Here is a 22515-nt window from a genome sequence, read left to right as displayed (position 1 = left end):
TGTCAAAATGGCCGCAGAGCTCAGGTGCGTCCACAGCTCTGAGTTGGATCATGGCCTTTTAGCTCTGCTACCATACCCGTTGGAACCCCTGAGCCACCCAACATCTGCACTGATAGACGACCACGTGACCGATCAAATCAGACCGAGCAATCCTTATGGTCATGTGAAGCGATCTTTCCCCCATTCAAAATGCCTTTAACAGGATTTATAAAGTCACCAGATGAAGCCACAAGGACAAATACAATTCACCCAGAGACCAAGTCAGGTTTATTTTAAAGAGGAACACGCAGAGTAATCAATAAATGCCCACACAATAACAATCTCCCGAACCCACGACTGATATACACACGTGGCAATGAACCAAGGTCAGGTCAGGTATGGGAGCATGCGCCGGAACAGCGCGTCGCTACGTCCACTTTCCGCCGGTACTCCAAGGGCCTCTGTCTGGCCATCCCCCAGGCAGATTCCTGGCCCATCCCCATCTCATTGAGATGCTGATCAAACTGCTGCAACCATGAGGCACGTGGTCGGCAAATTGGCCTCCTCCACTCAAGAGTCTCCCTTTCTGAGAGAATCTGGTTAGCAGGATCAGCGTCAGGAAAACGAGCCACATGGTCATACAGCCACAGCTGATGCTCATGGACAATGCAGGTAACAAATCTCATTTGTGTCTCTCTCAGAAACTGTTCGTTGGACACAAAGTCCGACCAGCGATAGCCAAGGATATTCCGAAGAAACCTGGTACCGAAGGAATCTGGTTTCCATCTCAGATTCCTGGTCAGAGTCTAAGTCTCACATCCATAGAGCAACAATGGTAGCACCAAGATCTGAAGACTCAGACTTTTGTCCTCCTGTACAGGTACTGACAGTGTCACACCCAATGATCCAGTGAATTCATGACTCCCCAGACCCGACCCAGATATCTGTTGACCTCTGGCTCACAGCCAGCAGAGACATGAATATCACTGCCAAGTTAAGTGAATCTCTCCACGACCTCAACATCCTCACCACAAACAGGTACAGACAGGATAGCAGCATACAAGATGTCATTGAAAGCCTGGATCTTATTTTTGACCCAGGAAATCCTAGTTTGACCCAGGAATGTCAGGAAATGACATTCCCACACGATTCACCACAGCTTGATCTGTGCAACATCCTCCACAGAATCCAGTCCACACAAGTGCTGAAAATTGTGGGGGGCAGTACACACCCCTGACAAACTCCAGCAAAAACTGGGAATAAGTCGGAGATGGTATCACCACATCTCACAGCACTCTCAGTATCAGTAACTAACAAGGGACGAACAGGAACCTTAATCATCTCACCTGATGGGCTTTCATTCATGTGACAGGACAGAGAGACATGAGGAAATCACAAGACAAGAAGAGATCTTGTTGCCTTGTGGAGGGGAATGTCCCATGTCGACGATGAGAGAGAGGGACACAACCCAGCAGAGTTGACATGACATCGGTTGGGTGGGGGCATGGCTTCTGCTATGGGGAGCTCAGAATGAACGCAGCTTCTGGCATCGTTTTCCAAGCATTCTCTGCCCTGATCTTTCAGGCCCTTTGTAAGATCGATCACCGACGTCATTGGTGACGATTTAGGCCCCTCCCTTCTCATCCACCATTGTTCCTTTGTCTGGCCGGTAGTTGGGGTAAACTCTTTGCCCCTGGTGTCACAGTCCTCCAGCACGGACGATGTTTTTCCCACTAAGATAGTGTCTTGAGTCCAAGCGAAATGTGAAATGGACACATCTAAGACAGAAACAGAGGATATAAAAACATTAAACATATACTCACAGGGATGAGTATCTTTAGACACACACACACAATGGGGTGGGTTTGATGTCTCCAACCATACATATTAGGGACACATCTGAAATCACATTTAATTACGTTGCACTTATCCTGAAACACTCATGTAAAGGAAATATCTGTTCTATATTAAGCATTCATTAACCCCGAGGAGCCATTTCCACAATAATATATTTTTTCACTGAATTTTTTTTTCAATAATATATTCCCAAACAAGAATTTACAATGCCGGAGGTGCGTTTGCCACCAACAAACCACAGTGGAATAAATGAAAAATACTGGGTTTGATTTGTAAAGTGATGTGGCACAATAAGAAAATGCATCAGAGAGGAAGGAGAGGAAGAACAAACAACACGTTGGTATCCACTTATGAGAAACAAATACGGCCTCGGCTATTCAAATTAAATTTAAGGCAGACTTTCACAGAATGAACAAGAAGGGCACTCGGTAGCGCATACCACCGCCGTGTTATGCCTGATCCACAAGAACATATCTGGCCCAATACGTTTTTGAAACATCATGCTATATATCGTTTTTGAGCCCGATCTCTCAATGGTGAAGAATCACTTTAAAAAAATTCACATAGTCGGATCTGGATTCGGATCTTCACCAAAATCGAATCAATTTTTAATTTCTTACAATATTTGATAAGTTCTAAATTTGATGTTGTATTCTTTCCAAACTCTTTAAACCACTCATCAATGCTCATTTATTTATTAGAAAGATATAATCCATTACCCCTTTTCGTTAATTTTACACCTACTTGTGCGATAGAAGAAAGCATATCTCCAACTAACAATCTTGCTTTATCAGGCAGACTTTCAAGTTTTTCAGCAAAATCTACAATTACACCACTTCCACTAATTTGTTTCTCCAACTCTTTGTTATGTCTTTCCAATTGTTTTTGAGCCCGGAGTTGAGCCTTTCTTTCGTTGGCAGTTTTCACCGCTGTTGAAATAGCACCCGTCAATGCTCCAACCGCACTTAAACCAGCAAATAAAGGAATTAGAAATGGGAGAAATCCTCCACTCGTCTCTCTTATTGAATATTTCTTCAACATTGGTTTTGACATTTTAATTTTAAGTGAGCCAGTGTCATTCAAGATTTTAACCTGTTCTCTTGTGAGCAAAACATCAATTCTTACTGCTCCTTTTCTCTGAATTGTATTAACGTTAATCATAAAAGGGTTTTGATTTTGAATACAAGATGATAGTTTATGAAGATTGATTTGATTAACATATAATACCCCAGTTGGCACTTCACTACTCATGTATTTGTATAAAAAAAACTTATGTGAGACTAATCATAACACCATTATCTGTATTAATCTGTAATTCTGTTTCTTCCAAAAGCAAACAATATGTATCAACTTCTTCACTCTCTCCTCTTTCAATGTATAGGGAAGTATCCACTCGATTAGACTTTATAGTTTCCTTTTGAGCACTCAGGTTAATCGCATAGGTAGTATACAGACTTTTAAATACTGTCATATCCAAAATGGGTTCTTTATTTCCATTGCTTTCACCCACCTTTTGGTAAGACTTGTATGCTTCAGCATAATCATTTTTTCCCCAATTAATTTCCAATCTATCTCATGGATAAAATGTTCCATCTAGAGAAACGCGAAGTTGTTTCGCCTAAGCATTATTCTTATCAGTAGCAGTATCACCATCTGGTTTTTAAAAAATGAGCTACAGATATCGTGGCTTTCCTTCCAGAACACCCAAATTCCACGTGTAAGTGGTTTGGTTCAGTTTAACGTGTTGGCATCTTCTTTTAAGGTATGATACACTGAGTGGTTTCTTTGAGTTAAGTCTTCCATTCAACATCTCTTCTGTGTTAAGATTCGGAGTATATTCACTAATATACCAACTAATTTCTTCAATTAGAAATTTATTCTGATAATTTCTTCAAAAGCATTAGCCACACCAAAAAGCAATCTATTTTCATTATTCCTTTGCAGTTGAAATCTAATTTTAAGACCATACAGAACTTTATCATGATCACAAAATCCAAATATACCTTTAAGAGGGAACTGCCACAGTAAAACTATTACCTGTTTTTGTATCATCATTATACATTTCTTTCCGTTGATTATATTCAGGGTCTGTGTTTGTTCCCATTGCCATATCAGGAATAAAACCTTCGACAGCTCCCTTTCCCATTCTATCACTAAATGAATATAGTGTAACTTTCATCATTTCAGATGTAGCAGAGACATAATCAACCACTTCAACTTCTTGTGTTCCAATGTACAAACGAACACGATCAAACATTTTCCAGAAGAATCATTTACGAGTGTAGCGTTTGTGTTATTCGCAGCCTTAGTGAATGTAAATTTACACAACAAGAAACTTTCGGATAGATTCAAATAAGTTTGTTGATTATTTATTTCAACACTTTTTGTTCCATTTGCATTCCAGTCTGTTCCAGTTATTGCATTTATCTTGAAGTAGTTTTCCTTTTTAGTAGAGTTTGAGATGACAACGGTATCATCCAAATCATAGATACCATCAATTGCTTCCATACTTGTATTTATTTATGAAAAAAGATGTTAAAACTTTTGAAACCCTGAGCCAAGTATTTGAATTATTTTCTGTCATTCTTGGGGAGACAACTGAGTTTTGCCTTTCTTAATTTCTTTTGTTGTTTGCAATTTATGGGATTCCTTTTGGGCATCTTTTGTACTCTTTATAGCACCCGCTACATTTCCCACTGTAGAAGCAGTTGAACCAATTAGGTCTTCATGTTTAAGAATAGTTGAACCTATACCCATTAGAGAATCAATTATCCCATCTCCTTTTTTTCTGAATTGATGTCCGACACCCCCTTCGGTTTATAGTATCCTCTACCAAGATACATACCTTCACCCTTGTAGTATGAGGAAAGGAACATCCCATCCCCTGTAATTATTTTATATTTTCCCAAATCGTGTTTCCTCACAATAACCATTGTATTTCTTTTTTTGGAAAACTTCACGTCGGTGAATTCTGATGGATATAATTTCTCCATATATCTATAATTCCAGTAATCTCTGTGTGTCTGTCTGTCTGTCTGTCTGTCTGCGACCGCCGTTTCTCGACGACCGCCAGTCCGATTTCATTGAAACTTGCCAGGAATATTGCCGGGGACCCGCGGATGTGCCTTTTCGAGGTTTGATATCGATCGGACAAGTGGTTCCAAAGTTACGGCCATTTATCTGTCGACCAATGACAAGACACGGTGCTATGACGTCACGAATGACGTCACAATTAATGTTTATTTATTTATTTATTTATTTTTTTTGCACGATCGACGGTCCGATCTGATTGAAGCTTGCCAGGAATATTGCCTGGGACCCATGGATGTGCCTTTTCGAGGTTTGATATCGATCGGACGAGCGGTTCCCAAGTTACGGCCATTTTACTGCCTTTTCAGTGTTGAAAAGGTGTATATATGGCAGCTGAAGGTGTCGTTCCACCTTCTCACCTTATCATGCCAATTTTTCCCAAATTATTAATAACCGGACGACCACCGGTCCGATCGGATTGAAACTTGCCAGGAATATTGCCGGGGACCCGCGGATGTGCCTTTTCAAGGTTTCATATCGTTCTTCATCCATTTCAGCTGTTTCCCAAGTGTTTCCCAAGGTTTGAAAGTTGTTTTTTCCCAAGGTTCGAATTAATTGTTCAAATTATTAATTAATCCAAAGCTTTGAATTTTCCCAAGGGAAACAGCTGTTTCCCAAGGGTTTGAAAGCTGGTTTTCCCAAGGTTTGAATTTATTGTTGTGCTTGGTAGACATTTGTGAATATATTTACAGAGAGAGGGGCGAGAGAAGAGGGGGGAGAGAGGAGGGGGAGAGATGGGGGAGAGAGGGGAGAGAGGGGCGAGATAGGGGCGAGAGAGGGGAGGGAGAGAGGGGAGAAAGAGAGGGGCATCACAATTCAAGAGAGGGGGAGAGAGGAGGGGTGAGAGAGAGGGGACGGGAGAGGGGGTGAGAGTGGGAGCGAGAGAGAGGGACGAGAGAGAGGTGTGCGAGAGGAGGGGGAGAGAGGAGGGGCGAGACTAGGGGGGAGAGAGGGGGGCAAGAGAGGGGGAGAGAGGAGGGAGCAAGAGAGGGGGGAGCGAGAGAGAGGGGGCATCACAATTCTTCTTCTTCTTCATTTGATATGACATCACAATTGATGCTGGGGAGCTGAGTATGTTTCCCAGGTGTTTCCCAAGTTATGGCTATTTATGATACGGTTGGTCCGATCTTATTGAAATAATTCCCCAATCCAGTCGTCGTTTACGAGAGTGAAGGAACGAAGCTGCACGTATGAGCACAGACCTACTGGCACGCACCTACGGGCCCGCACTAGTTCAAAGAAATCATGCGATTATCTTGGTCGGTTATCCTAAAATTTACTCTGTATATGTTTTTTTCTGACAGGAAGATAAACCAAATTTTTGGGTTCCATATTGAATTTATAACCAATTGGGGTTGAGTATGCGCTGAATGAAAATATTGTATTTGTTCTTATTCCATCATTATAAGCGCCATCAATCAAATCACAGTGAATTAATACCGAATTTATTCCTGAGGATATTTGAATGACATTATCACTGTAAAACGTCCCATTAGTTTCAATCTTTTTTGAGGAGAAACCCAATAACTCTCGAAATGAATTATATCAATTGTGAAATCAACCTTGTAGTTATTTTTAAGTTTAATCGTTGATTTTGAAGTATGTTTTTGAATATCTATAACAGTATTTTTTGGTTCATCCCCCTGTTCTTTCATAAGACGAGCAAATTCGGAAGATATTTGAGAAATCTCATCTGCTCCGGGTGAAACTGTTATCGTTTTGTATCCACTTCCTGGATTATAACTGAACTTGTCATTTTTCTCGGTGATATTAAATAAGGTATTATAAGTTTCCATGGACAATAAAGATGCCTCATATTCTTTTGTTGCGTCAAGTTGTAGTGGGTATGGCAATGAAGATGTGTGGTCGCTTGTTGTGAAATTAAAACGAAGGCTTGTGCTTCTCATCTTATTTAATATGGGATAAAATGTCTTTGTATTGACATTTATTAATTATTTTCATGTTCATCAACTGGTCTAAAATGACTGATGCTTCATTAAAACAATTGTTATTTCCAGCCTTCTTACTGCCTAACAGCAATAAGTCTATTAACTAATTGTGATGGGTCATTTGGAAGAAAACTAACACCTGAACCAAGCTGACTTAAAACCTGAATAATGTGTTTCTCCTTCTCATTCTTCCTACTTTTACCAGATAGAGTAACCCTATAATTAAAAGAGTCCAGCAAATCAATATGTACTATATAATCCTTATTTTTATATCCAATGGTTTATGAAAATACTTTGATTCATTCCTCACAGTTGAACCTTGTTTTCCATCTTTTGTGAGAAGAAACATTAATCTCAGAGTTAGTTTAACAGGAGATTGAGCAGAACTCAAGAACTTTAATTCATCATTAAATATCAATACCTTTTCTTGAACAAGATGAAATATTGCTAGTTGTTCTGTTGGAATGAGTCCTGCTTTGGTTTTTGAATCCACTGAATATTCATTGTTTTGAAGAGCATTCACAATATAATCAGGGGGTTGATTAATCTCTTTCAGTTGTTGAAATAATCCTTCATCCTCATATTCTAATTCTCCTAAATAGTCTAATTCTTTCTCCGTCATTTGATCAAAATCTTTTAACATTTGAAGTTTTTTAGGAGTATATTCTATTGTGGGAACTGTGGAAGCATCTATAATTTTTTCTTGAGAAGTTTTTAAAAGTGGTTTAAAAAATTTCTCTTGTTTTCTTTCAAATGCTTCTTCACCCGTTAGTTTCTGTCTGCGTTTCTTATTTATGTCTTCCTGTTGTTTTACAACTTTTGAAACCGACTCTTGATGCACCTTAAATCTTCTTGCTCTTTCTTTCGCATCCATTTATTTATTGGAAAATATCATTCACTGAATTATAAATGTCAACAGGGAAACTTTCCTTTTCTTCATCATTAAAGGAGATGTGTTCAAATAAATGCTTTTCTTTAAATATTTTATTGGGTAGTCGATGGAGTCGAAAAAAAAAACTTTTTTGAGATTTGTTCTACTCTTATTATCAGTATTTAAAATGCCGATTTCAGTTAATACAATGGTGATTTCTATGAAACTTGGTTGGTAGGTTCATACCATGCCCTAGTTGTGTGCAAATGAGAACCGTTGCTATGGACACCACCGTTGCCTAGCAACGTGACTTTGAAATTTTTGAAAAATCATAAAAAATTAATTTTTTCGAAAATCAAAAATCGGGCCAGGAGCGACTGTGGGCAGTACATTCAGCCATGTTGTCAAAATTTCCAGCCAGATCCTATGAAAACTGTCGGAGAAGATAGACTTTGAATGAACCCTGGTCAAAAACAATAAAGAAAAACGAAGTTCATTATATCTCAGAGACTAATAGTCAGATATACATGAAACTGGTATGGTAGGTTCATGGTATGTCCTAGTTATGTGTGAGAAAGAACGATTGCTATGGACCCCTCCGTTGCCTAGCAACGGCCAAAAAACCTCTAAATGTGGGGGTATTTTAACGAAAAAACAATCTGCAGCATTAACCCTTGAAGCTAGAATCATGAATTTTCTTGTGCTTAATCCTCAGGTCATTCCCCATCGAAAGGGCACATCGCCTCAGGTTCTATTGGGTACTCGACTACCCATGTCTGCCTACCGGCTTGTCAAATTATTTGTCAACATTAATACGAGTTGTAATTTCTTCTTCACTAATACTTGTATCTCTGCTTTTCAATCATTTGCGTTGAGTTTCTTCATCAACATCAAAATCGAATGATAAAATCTTAACCCCATTAACACTCCGATGTTTAATAATTTGTCTCATTCCTTCTGGATTAGTTTCTAATATCCCAAGACACCAGATTTTAGTTTCATTAACTTGCTCTTACAATGTGAATATTTTGTTGTACCAAGAGAAACCTCCTCAAATATTTGGCCTTCATTCCTCAATCGCATATGTTCCTTGACTAAAATATAGTAATAATCTTCACCTTATACTTCTCCAGGTCTTATTGCTATAGTTGTTGTTGATACAATACAAAGTACGTGGTGTTTTTTACGCAAATTTAAAATATTCTCATTTGTACTACATAAGAACCTTGATTTATGAAAGTTTTTTTTTTCCAGAAGCAGATTTACCCACAAGATTTATAATAATACTTGTCATTTATATATGTAATTGTTTATAAAAGAAAAAAATATATCTTTTAATATCACATCTTGTTTCACAACAATATATTGATATTTTCAGTTGTGTGCTTCATATAATCCCCAAATTCCTTTTTACTATATAATGTAGAACAATTGTCTCTCCAAAAATTGTTTATATCTCTTGAATTTAACTTGAATAAAATGAAAGAATTAGCATTGTTTCTTATTGAGCGACGAGGGAGTTGAAAGTATGATTGACTAAGATAACTACAATTACAAGAAGAATGTCTCCCTCTTGTGTTGTAGCTATCCATTACCGTTTGGTTTCTCTCATAAACACAATCAAAGATAATGAGGTTCTTTTTTGATTTATCCAAATCTTGGGGAGAAGGGATATCATTAGTATTATCACTAAGAATACAAGTTATCGGCTTTGATTTCTTTTTATATCTCTGTATCACAAAATAGTTGTATTATATCTTCAATGTTGTAATCATTTAGTTTGTTTTGAAGTTTAAACAAACCGATTATATCTTCTTTTTGAAGACCACCATTAAAACCTTGTGAGAGTAGTTGGTACTCAGGTTGAAAACTTTACTTTGTGAAAATTATTAAATTATCATAATCTAAAAAGTTGGGAGGAAGGAGCATCTTTAAAAGTAAGCAAGTTTTTCCACACCCGATTGAACCAACTATGAGACATCTTAATGAATTTGGAAGATTTTTATGGTTGTTAAATTTTATCTTATTTTCCCAAATGGGTAAAAAATCATTCATTTATATATTTGGAAAGCAGGTTATTTAATTTATTATTGGCTTTTTTGGAAACTCTATGTTTTATCTGAAGTTCAGGTTTAATTTCAAGAGAATCCATTATTTTATTTATACAATATCTTGTGTTGATATTTCCTTGAAAATGACAATTGTTAATAATATAAATCATCAATCCACGAAACATGGTCGTCATATGTTCAGTCTCTTCTCTTGTAAGAAAAGGTTTATTATCACCCTCATACTTTACATTCACTGCTTGAATAAATCTTGTAAAGTAATTCATTTTTGGTGTCAATCTCAAAGAATTATAATCCTTTTTGTATTTTTTATCATTAATTAGAAGATAATCACAGAACATACATTGTTTATAGGCTTTTGACTCTGTGTTTATTCCCCATCTTTCACACGCAGGACATTTCTTAAATTTGTCATGTGCAGATTCAAGAAATTCAGGAGGCTCAAAATCTAGGAAACTATTCATATGTATAAAGTAAAACTTTACTTCAAATAAAATTCATCTTCAGTATCATCTTTGGTACTTTCATTGGTGTTTTCGCAATCATCGATAAAACTACTTTCATAACTATCATTTGAACACGAACTCTCAGTATCATAACTGTCTTCTGTTCCAACAGAGATACTATCATCACTCTCATAATCTTCAAAATCTTCAGTTGAATAATGACTCATATTTAATTAGTAGAAAAAAACATTACCATCTATATCTATATACGTTTTTTCATTCACAGATTCAATTACGACATTTTTTATATTAAAGGTAATTTTAAAATGATCCTTGACTACTATTGAATGAAATGTGATTTCACCTGATATATTAACATCCTTTACTTCATCAGAATTTACATCTTTAGGGTTGTTAAAAAAAAATACAAATTTCTCCTTGCATATTACTGATGGTCTTATCTTTTCTTTCTAAAGCTTCATCCATGAGGTTTTTCTTTTTTGATACTTTTTCTTGTTTCATTGCTTTTTCTAGTTTTGAATATATTGCCAGAAGGAGAGGAGAAACTTTTGTTAGAGCTAATTTAATTGATGTTCTTACAGATATACTAAAAGCCCTTCCACTGAAGGAAATTGAAGAACTCATATTATTCACCATAATTGTTTTTATCCAATAGTTGATATATGTATCTTTATTCAATTTTACATCCTCGACATATTTCTCAGTATCTTTTACAAATGAAGAGATTGATTGAAACTTGTCTTTTGTGTCTTGATACATTGTATATATTAAGTGAAAAAGGTGGAGGATAAAATGGTTTTAAGCATAGATTCACCTATAAATGAAATGAAATTTTCATCAAGAAAATTTTATTTTCAGCAAAGTTTTGTTTTATAAATATGGTGAATACAATGTACTATGATGTTTGTAATCATGATATAAATGTTATAAAAAAAACACCTTCAAACCAACAAACACACATTCAATCTTTTCAGACAAATATCTCCACTTGACCAAGAAACAAAACATTGTGACAGATGTGATAATGATATTCTTTAAAAAATTTTTTTTTATGATAAACACCTTCAATCACGCAAACACAAGAACAATGAAGAATGGGAAAGTGCCACTAAATTCTCCATTGAAAACACTGATGGGCCATTTAAAGGACATATAAAAATAAGATTGATTTGCTTTCAAGACCCTGGACCATCTTCAATCATGGAAGCTGTTGATGTGGTTAAACAAAGTATTGAAACTATAATTAAAAACAAATGAAATGAAATGAAATGAAAACTTTTAAGTTTTATATGGGAGTAAAATTGAATATGGTAAGACAAGACGATGAAACCACTCCCTATATGAGGACAAACCCTCACTCCAGCTCATCATTTCAAGATTTCGTAAGATGTGATGTTTACGATGAACTCCAGAGACAAGAACAAGATCAAGATATTGATAACACTCTCGTAGGTAGTGGATTTACTATTACAAAAATAATCTTTTTAGATATACACATCTTAAAATCAGATCTTCTTCAAGCTTCTTCTTATATTGATTAACCAAAAGAGATAAAACTTAAGAGAGAGGTTGTTAATATTCAAAACAAAGATAATAAATGTTTTCTATGGTCTGTTCTTGCTCACTTACATCCTCCACAATGGAAACCTGAAAGGGTTGAACATTATAAGAAATACGAGAATACATTAAATGTTAAAGATTTAAAGTTTCCAATGTCATTGAGAGATATTCCTAAATTTGAGAAAATGAATAATCTATCTGTTAATGTATATGGATTAACGGATACAAACAAAGTTCAGATATTAAAATTTTCAAAACAACTCTAAAAATGATGAAACACACATTGACCTTCTCTACTTTACTTCAAAGGAAAAATCACATTATCATTTATTTCGTCAAAAATTTATCAAGATTAACGAAATCGCAACGATACAAGAGAAAATGTAAAACGTATCCTTGTAAGAGATGTCTCAACTCCTTTCATACAAAAGAACGATTAAATCAACATTCAAAATATTGTAGTAATCATAAATCAACCGCAAACAATTTACCAAAAGCAGGTTCAAACATATCATTCAAAGATTTTAACAAATCTATAAAACATCCATTTGTGATATATGCTGATTTTGAAAGTATCCTTGAAAAGATAGATACTGTTTCTCCAAATCCAAATAAATCATACACAAATAAATATGAAAAACATACTCCTTGTGGTTTCTGTTATTATATCAAATCATCTGTTGGTGATGAATACAACAAGTTGGAACTTTATAGAGGAGAAGATGCCTCAGAGGAGTTTGTAAGACGATTGGAAAAAGACTATAAGACGAAGAGAAATAATGGTTAAAACTGACAAACAAATGTCATTAACAAAGGGAGAGAAAAAGGAATTGAGAAAGAACAGTATTTTTGAGGAGAAAATTGAGGGAGAGGTCAAAGTTAGGGATCATTGTCATCTTTCTGGAAAATATAGAGGTTCAACTCATTCCCGTTGTAATCTTAATTACAAGCCCCCAAACTTTATTCCTGTCTTTCTTCACAACAATGCTCACTATGACACACATCAATTTATAAATGAACTTTCAAAGACATCTGGAGATATTTCTGCTATTCCTAACACAGATCAAAAATACATCTCATTCACAAAAACAATTCATACATCCCCGATAACCCATATCAGATTTCATTACACATACAAGTTTATGGCAAGTCCATTATCTAACTTAGCATCAAATATTAAAAACTTACCGAATCTTAAATCACATTTCTCAAATCAATGAGATTGATCTCTTATCACAAAAGGGAATATATCAGTATGACTACATGGATCCATTTGAGAAGTTTAAAGAAACACAACTTCCTTCAAGGGAAAGTTTCTACAGCAAGTTGAATAAAACTCATATTTCCGATAGAGATTATACACAAGGTAAAAAGGTTTGGGAGAAGTTTAATATAAAGAATCTTGGAGAATATCATGATTTGGATCTTAAAACTGATGTATTGTTATTGGGTCATGTGTTTGAAACTTTTAGAACAGTCTGTCATAATAAAAAATTCTTATGGATTAGACCCCGTTCACTATTACACAGCCCCGAGTTTGGCTTGGAGTGCTATGTTTAAAATGACAAAACAAAATTTGGAATTAATCAGTGATATAGATATGCTTTTAATGATAGAGAAGGCTAAAAGAGGAGGAATATCTCATGTATGTTCCAAGAGATATGCTAAACCAAATAACAAATATCTTCCTGATTATAATAAGAATGAGGACAACTCTTACCTGATGTATTATGATGCTAACAATTTGTATGGGTGGACTATGTCTCAATCTTTACCTTATGGAAAACTTAAATGGGTTCAAGAAAAACATTATGAAAAAGTTTTACGAGACATTGTTGTCTCCTCTCAAAAATAATTGGATGAAGCTGAAGTTGGATATTATTTTGAGGTTGATTTAAAATATCCAGAAGAACTTCATAACAAACATAAAGACCTACCTTCTGCCCCTGATAAAGAAAGTTCAAGAAAAGAATGGTTAAGTGATTACCAACAGTCATTTAATATAAAAGGTAAATCTCCAGAAAAACTACTTACTAGATTAAAAGATAAAGAAAGTTATGTTTTGCATCAAAGGAACTTGAGACAGTATTTATCTGCTGGGTTGAGAGTGAGGAAAATTCATCGGATTTTGAAATTTAAACAAAGTCATTGGTTAAAGAAGTCTATTGATTTTAATACAAAAAGGAGAACAGAAGCAAAAACAGATTTTGAGAAGGACTTTTATAAATCAATGAATAATGCTGTATTTGGAAAGACTATGGAAAATGTTAGAAATCGACAAAACATAAGACTTGCTACATCTTGGAAACAGGCTTCAAAGTTAATTAATAGACCAAGTTTTGAACGAGCAGAGGTGTTTTCAGAGAACTTTTGTGCTATTCATTTGAAAAAAAGAGAGTATTGAAATGGATAAACCTATTTATATAGGAACATCAATTCTTGACTTGTCAAAGTCGTTAATGTATGACTATTACTATAATAATTTAAAATCAAAGTATAAGGATAATGTGTCATTGTTATATATGGATACAGATAGTTTTATATCAGAAATTAAGACAAGTGATGTATATGAGGATATGATTGATAATATTGATATGTATGATACAAGTAATTATAAGTCTGATAGTATGTTGTTTTCATGAAAGAATAAAAAGGTTTTTGGTAAGTTTAAGGATGAGTTGGGTGGAAAGGTCATGAGTGAATTTGTGGGTTTGAGATCAAAGTCTTATGCTTTTATGTATATTGATAATAATAACATTGAAAGGTGTGACAAGAAGCGAAAGGGAATGAAGAAAAATATAATCAAGGAAACAATGAACTTTAAACATTATTACAACTGTTTAACCTTAAAGAAGGAAGAGTACAGAAAAATGAATACAATAAGAAGTTATAAACATAAATTATATATAGACGAGAGAAATAAGAATGCATTAGGAGCTTTTGATGATAAAAGATATATTTTAGAGAATGGAATCAATAGTCTCCCTTATGCATAAGTCTCACTTATACTTATAAGTATAAGTGTTAAGATATTGGGTTGGGAATTTTAACAGGCTACCTCCGTCTTTTTACTGATTTATAAATGATAGAACCAAGCAATAACCAAACCAAAGAGTGGAGATGTAATCAGCCTTGGTATTTAAATGGGAAACATAAAGAATGTGAGAAATATCAAATAAGTCTTATTGAAGAAATAACCGGGGGGGTAAAAGTAGAGAAAACAAATAAGCGGATAAATTTAATTGCAAATAAGTTGGAGGATGTAAAGAAAAAAATTAATATCCTTGAATGGACTGAAAACTTTGATGGTTATCAATTGAACAATGGAAAAACAATTTACTACAATCTCAAAATGATATGTGGATCAGGAGGTGGTCAAATCAGAGCATTGAGAAAAGTTTATCATTTCATTTCTGCTCAACAAAGACAATTAAACCAAGCACCAAGTTCCAAAGTAATCTTTGTGAATATACTCGATGGTGATGAATGTAAGAGGAAAATTAAGTTATTCCCCAAAGTAGAACATGGACAAATATCCATTGGTTCGCTCTTTGAGTGGAATGAAAATATGAAAGGGAAGAAGTGCTTTAATCAGTCAGTCTCAATTTTACATTTGCTTGTAAGGGAGGGGGAGAAAATCAGTCTCCTATTTTGGGCTTTTGGGGCTTGAGTCAGAAAGTTTTTTCCTTTTCCCCTATTAATTTGAATGGTAGTCCCAGAAACCCCATTTATCCTCTACTGGCGGTTTTCACCATGAGTGCGACTACTCACGTGGAATGTTTTAATCATAATTATGACATCATATTGTTACGAATTTGGAAGCCTTTTGCACAAGCAGCCCCCGCAGTTTAGTTATTTCGATAAGTATGTGTTTATAGTTAAGGTCCCATCCCTTATGTCTAATGGGAATTTTGTGTGTGCGCTGCGGGTTTATTTTTTAGTCAGGGTTTTTTTTTACAACAACAACAATAGCAGCACCGTCGCCTCACGCCACCGACGCCATAACGCACGTGTCTCTGGCTGCGGACGGGGGTGGGACCCCTCGCTCCAGAGCCGACTCTGCCCATGAGGGCAAGGGTGCGCCCTTCGTCCAATCAGGAGGCTCATCGCCTCAGCTCCGACTCCACCCCAGAAGGGTGGGAGTTGCCCCGCCTACCGTGGACCTGTCCAATGAGGGGCGGCCAGCGAGTCGCGCAACCCAACCGTCCAGTCTGGAGGTGAGTGGCCAGGGAAGAAATCGCTCCCACCTCACGAAACGAAGAACGATCAGCGCATTCTGTCTGGGTCTGCCTCTCCTGGTGTCGTCTGATCCGTGGAAGCTTTTTTGGCCTTGATCGCCTGTCGCCTCGTTGTCTCTCGCCTCGTCCGCCTTCGTGCTGGCTGGCATCCGGCGCTCTATCCCTCGTCCCTGGTGCTTGGTGCTGCGCTGAGGCCGTGGGTTCGAGTCCCGCCACCGGACAAGCTCGACCAGACCGCACGAGGCGGACAGGTGCAAGTGCACTCTTGCCCTCAGCTCGCCCTTCCTCCTGAGCTGAAGGGCCAAATAAAGGCCGCGGCCACCATTTCTTTTGGGTGTGTGCGTGTGTGTCTGTGGGCCCAGTCTATGTCGCAATTGTTTAAGTGCCTTGTACATTACTTGCATTTCTTCTTGATAGTCAGTTTAACTCTGCTCTTTTTGTGCTCCCCTGCCCCATTATAAATATACCTCGATTGTTCAATGTACCAGCTCGTTGTCTGTCATTTTCTTTCATTGGTTTAGCACGGTGCGTATTGGGAATTAGGGAGGCCATCGTGCTGCAATTGTCCATTTGGGCTGATGGACCTTGGTAATCCCCGCTGGGTTTACATCCGGTTCGGGCTCGGTAAATGGCCCGTTCCGCCCGAGGTCCGTCGAGGATGTGACATCCCCAGTAATTTGACGACTTGGGTACTTAGGTATATTGAAATTTGGCTATTAACCCTACCCCACGCCTTCAGAGAATTGGCGAGCACAGTTCTTAAGTGACCTGTGACCTTCGAAGTTGTCCTAAGGTTGCGACATGCAATTCCAGGCATTTGGTGGGAGACGGCTCTGCTACTCCACCTGGTGGCCGTTCCTCGCCACCAACCCCCGGCCCACAACAATATGTCATGTGGTGTGGCAGCCATGTTAGAAAAATGTAAGAATCTGCACCATTCTATCACTGAAACCGCACCAAAGAAAAAAAATTGAAACTTGGCACATGACAAGTACTCCTCATGGGGAATAAGTGTGATTTTTTATGATATTATTTGTCATTTTTATCATTTTTATGATTTATGATATCATAAATCATATGATTTATTTATGATATCATAAATCATATGATAAATTATATGATAAATCATATGATATAATATGATTTATGATGATATGATATCATTTTTATGATTTATGATATCATTGGTGCCTTCATTATGATGTCATAATTGTATATGTAGAATTCCATATCTGATCGGTATGAAAACTTTTGAGGGTTTTCTAGGGATAAAATGGTCCACAGAAAAAATATTGATGATGCCATCGGTTACGTGATTCGGCGGGCAGGACAGAATTCAGGTTTCAGCCATGAAAAAAGGGGAAGGGAAGGAAGGGCACTTTCCTTCAAGCGTCGAAAATGCCACGTCGGTGTTCGTGCTTTTGTTTAAGTTCTATAAATACAATAAGTTCTAGAATCTCTTAACCTGAGACGAATTTTGGAATTGATCTGAGCAGCAACTCTGACTGCTAAAAAAAAATTATCTCATTTTCCAATTTGCACATTCTTTGACACCCCTTCTTCACCTCAAACTCTGGAGAGTTGTTTGTGGTGGAGGAGGCTTCAGAGGAGGATAGCATTAGGGGAGGGAAATCAGCAAGAGGGGAGGCAGTTATATAGTATACTCGACGACCCGTGACAGCAGTTGATAAAAAAAATAATTAAAAAAAAGATAGCTCCAGCGAACTATACCACTGAGGTTGTTTGCATTGATCAAATTCTCCCGAAGAGTACTTGACTGAATCAGGAATTGATTTTTTAATATTTTTTTTTGTTGTCCGATTTGAACAAAACTTGATATTGGGCATCAATGTGAGAAAAAAAAAACGGAGAATAGAAAGTGAAGCTGTTGTGCGGAAAATTTCAAGGAAAAAAAATAGCTCCAGCAAACTATACCGCTGAGGTTGTTTGCATTGATCAAATTCTCCCAAAGAGTACTTGACTGAATCGGGAATTGATTTTTTAATAATTTTTTCGTTGCCTGATTTGAACGAAACTTGATACTGCACACCGCAGGAGAATGGTAAGGTGGCCCTAAAATGTTTGTGCTATCGTGTACTGTTTTGGCTGTATTTTGGGAACATACATACAAGTTGAGAGTTTTAGTAATATATTAGATGACCCGTGAACCCGTTGGGTTACCGTTGTGACAGCGGTTGATGATAAAAATCATTTCAAGAAAAAAATTAAGAAAGCTCCAGCGAACTATACTGCTGAAGTTGTTTGCATTGATCAAATACTCCCGAAGAGTACTTAACTGAATAGGGAATTGATTTTTTAAATAATTTTTTCATTGCCTGATTTGAAGAAAACTTGATACTGCACACCGCAGGGGAATGGTGAGTAAGGTGGCCCTAAAATTTTTGCGCTCTCGTCTACCGTTTTGGCTGTATTTTGGGAACATACATACATACAAGATGAGAGTTTTAATAATATATATATAGATATATGCATTTATACTCTGATATACTATATATATATATATATATATATATATATATATATATATATATATATATATATATATATATATATATACTCTGACTGAAATGAAAGATCGTGACATAGAAAGCTCGAATTTTGCATGCTGATGAACACCGAAGCCGGTACACTGGAGGGAAAAAGAAAAAAAATCACAGAATCATCGGACAACATCCATAAATGAAAATATAAATAAATTAAAAAATAAATAAGTGAAAAAAATGCAGGTGAGAGACCCGAGACAATGGGGAAGGATGGTAACTTTGTGTGCCGATGGACATTGAAACTGATACACCAGGAGAAAAAAATCACAGTACCCTCAGAAAGCATCCCTAAATTAAAATATAAATACATGAAAAAATATATTTAAAAATAAATAAATGAAAAATCAAATGCAGGTCAGTAACCCAAGACAATGGGGAAGCACGGTTCATATGCTTACACAATGTGTAAGCACACCCACGATAGTGTGAAAAAAATCTGAATCAACCCAGGACCTCATCACTAACAAAGTAACAGCCCACTGAGGTATTGATTCTTTGGAATAATTTCAGAAATTTCTCACGCTAACACCATGAACTTTATAATAGCCAACATATTACGTGCATGCCAGGCAGATCCCGAATGTGTGTGTGTGTATTCGAGATGTATGAATACACACTAATACTGCAATATTATTAATAATAATAACAAAAACAACAAAAATAGCCCTGTAAGGAACTGACTGTTATTTCCCCAACAGGCGGGATGAAAATGAGGTATTAGGGGCAAGGGGCCATGGCCCACCCTTCCTGAAGTGGTACGGTCATGGGAAGCACAGCTTAAGTTAACAGCGTGGTCCTTATGTTTCATGGAGAGTTTGGTTTGCATCTGGCCGTCGGTTTCTGAAAAGATTTTAAAATAAATTACCTGAATTTCAGACGAGACACCCTTTTCAGCCTCTTTCAGTGGGCGGTTCCAGATGGGGAGCACAACCCTATGAGACCTTACTATTCTGATATTTCATACCAAATTTGGTCCATAATCAGTCGTGTAGTTTGCGAGGTGTTTTATTCAAATATTAATGCACGTACGTACTGTACGAATGTACGGCTGGACACCGAGACACACTCTCTGAGCTTATTTTGGAGAAATAACCGAAACTACTTAATTGTCTTTTTACATGGGTAATGGTTAGAGTATTTATCTTGAGTCTGGGAAGTCAACCGTTTAAACCCTAGCTATTTATATGATTTCAATCCAAACTCGGTTCTGTTTAATAAATTCTCTTCACCAAATAAAAGCAACAAAAGTTGAGGCTTAAATTGTTTTTGTAACAAGTTTGAGCATGTTCACATTCTGCTCGAAGAGGAGTCGCACATTTATCTGTACACTCCGTAAACAAACATGATGTCAGTGCAAGGCAGGGTTAAGTTAAGTTATATGGAAACTACATAGCTGTCTGAGACGAGCGTGAAAATTGGCAATGACGCTCATTTCCAAATTATCAGAGACATTTTTTACATTGTTAAAAACTTTATAAAGAGCACATAGCTCCCCACCTCGTTTCCAAGACTCTTGCACATCCATTGTTAAAGTCTCGGCAGAATCAACACATGTCATGGAATAGGAACAACACATGTCATCAATGGCTCACCTCGATGGCGTGCGTCAACTCAAGTGGTGCTAAAAAAAAACACTGATCCATTCAAAAACTGACTTAGACCACATGGGTGACCAATTTATAGAGGGTTAGACATACTATATATGCTTATCGTGAGCAGACGTTTGTATGCAAATTTACAAAATCTTTCAGTTCAGGTGGGGATGATTGTTACATTACATGTTGCCCGTCCGATTACCTGCATGGATTTCTTTCTTCACTAATCATGGTTTTAATAAAAATGGACTGTGAAATTTCTGAACAGTCAATCTATCGTTTAACAGTTGTTTCTTGATTTAAAAGTTTTCCCACTTGTGCGTGTTTGTGTATATACATATAGTGGCTTGCAAAAGTACTCAACCCCTTCCAAAGTTTTCACATCATCATGATGCTTCCAAATCAAACTTAATATGTAGAGTCTTCACAAACTACTCCAAAGTGATAAAGTTATGCAGATGATTTTCAATGCAGATATACAAATAAAATGTGAATAAGTTTGATTAACAGAGAAAATCTGATGATTCTCAGTTGCATAAGTATTTAAACCCTTAGCTTAATTCACCCAAAATCAATTTAGGAGCAAATTATTTGTTTGAAAGGTTACAAAACAAGTGTAATAGGTTTCACCTGAATGTAATCAGTGGTTTAAATTAAAAAATAAAACTCTGCCACTTATCTAAGGAGTTTTAAGGTGCAACTCACTTGGTCAACCAGCAAGGCAAACATGAAGACCAAGGAGCTTTCCAAAGAAATCGGATATGAAGTGTTGGAGGAGTACCGTTCAGGAGAGGGTTATAAGACGATTTTAAAGTCACTTATTATCTCTTTGAGTACGGTAAAATTCATCATTAACAAGTGGAAGATGTATCATACAACTCAGACTCTACCCTGATCAGGTCACCCATCCAAAGCAGTCAGGTGAGCAGAAAACTGGTTTTGGATGTCACTGTAAATCCAACAATGACTGAAGGATCTGGAAGGCTCTATGTCCGACATGGGGGTCAGTGTTCATCAATCAACAATATCCCATTCCCTTCACAAAGCTGTCCTTTATGGACAGGTGGCAACAAAGAAGCCATTACTGAAAAAGACCCATCTAAAATGTCGTTTGGAGTTTGGAAAAAGCATCTTAATGAAACTGCAGGCATGTAGAGAAATAGTTTGTGGTCAGACGAGACAAAAATTGAACTTTTTGGTTTAAATTCAAAGTGTTACATCAGGTGCGAGCCTAACACTGCACATAACCCAGTCAACACCATCCCTACTGTCAAGTATGTTGGTGGCAGCATCATGTTATGGGGTTGCTGTTCATCAGATTCAGTTTCAGCTGTATTTGAAACTAGGTAGGAGGTTCCCATTTCAGTAGGACAATGACCCGAAGCACAAAGCTATAGCCACACGAGAATGGCTGAATAAGAAGAAAATAAATGTTCTTGAGTGGTCCAGAGTCCTGACTTGAACATAGTTTAACATTCTTGGTGAGACTTGAAGATTGCAGTCCATCGACGATCCTTATCAAACTTTGCAGAACGAGAGCAATTTTCACGTGAAGAATGGGCAAAGATTTCACAATCTCACTGTACAAAGCTGGTAGAGACCTTCCCAGAAATACTCACTCATAGCAGTCATTGCTGTAAAAGGTGTTTCCACCAAGTACTGACCTACGGGGCTAAATACTTTTACAACCAGTGAATTTTGATTTGTACATGTGTTTTTTTCAGGTAGTCCTGACATGTAACCTTCTTCAATTATAACAATGTTTAGTTTGATCTCTTCAGTTATTAATAAAAAAAAGTTCATTTGGAAAAATTGTTTCTACATAATTCTTCATTCATCTAAATCTGGCATTATTGGTAGGAGGTGAATACTTTTACAGGACATTGGCCATATACATATAAATATACATATAAAGAGATTACAAAGTAAGTCTTTGACCTTTATGATTCATCACTCTGACGGACATTAAACAATCCGTGAAGAAACTTGAAAATTCAGTAGGTTTATGCAAAACACAATTCTTGGAAAGAATCATGTATTTGTGGAGGTTTAAAGTCAGAAACGAATGCTTTCTGAGCAAAACATATTATCTAATAAAAAAAAGCTCATTCTATCCACTCACTCACTCACTGACTGACTGACTCACTGAGATTAATGTTTGGTACCTTCTGGGTGATGAAGAAAGCTGAAATTTTGTATGCTGGCAGACAGCGAAAATCGAACCTGATGCACGGGGGGGGGGGGGGTGAGGGGATGACAGAACTGTCTGTAAATAT

The 22515-nt window shown here is 36.7% G+C and overlaps 1 long non-coding RNA gene across 1 annotated transcript in view; it reads right to left on the bottom strand.

Moving 5' to 3' along the window:
• The window catches only part of LOC147013859 (uncharacterized), a 66876-nt gene that overhangs the window by 9862 nt on the left and 34499 nt on the right, over positions 1-22515 (bottom strand). Inside the window, exon 2 of the long non-coding RNA XR_015050531.1 lies at positions 22405-22462. This is a non-coding gene — a long non-coding RNA (uncharacterized LOC147013859). The remainder of the gene's footprint in view (positions 1-22404; positions 22463-22515) is intronic.

The sequence above is a fragment of the Eptatretus burgeri genome, chromosome 13, assembly GCF_056783735.1.
Source record: "Eptatretus burgeri isolate ZD-2024b chromosome 13, Ebu_testis_v1, whole genome shotgun sequence".
Lineage (NCBI taxonomy): Eukaryota > Metazoa > Chordata > Myxini > Myxiniformes > Myxinidae > Eptatretus > Eptatretus burgeri.
Note: the sequence above shows the minus strand (reverse complement) of the source record. Positions and strands in the feature narration are given on the sequence as shown.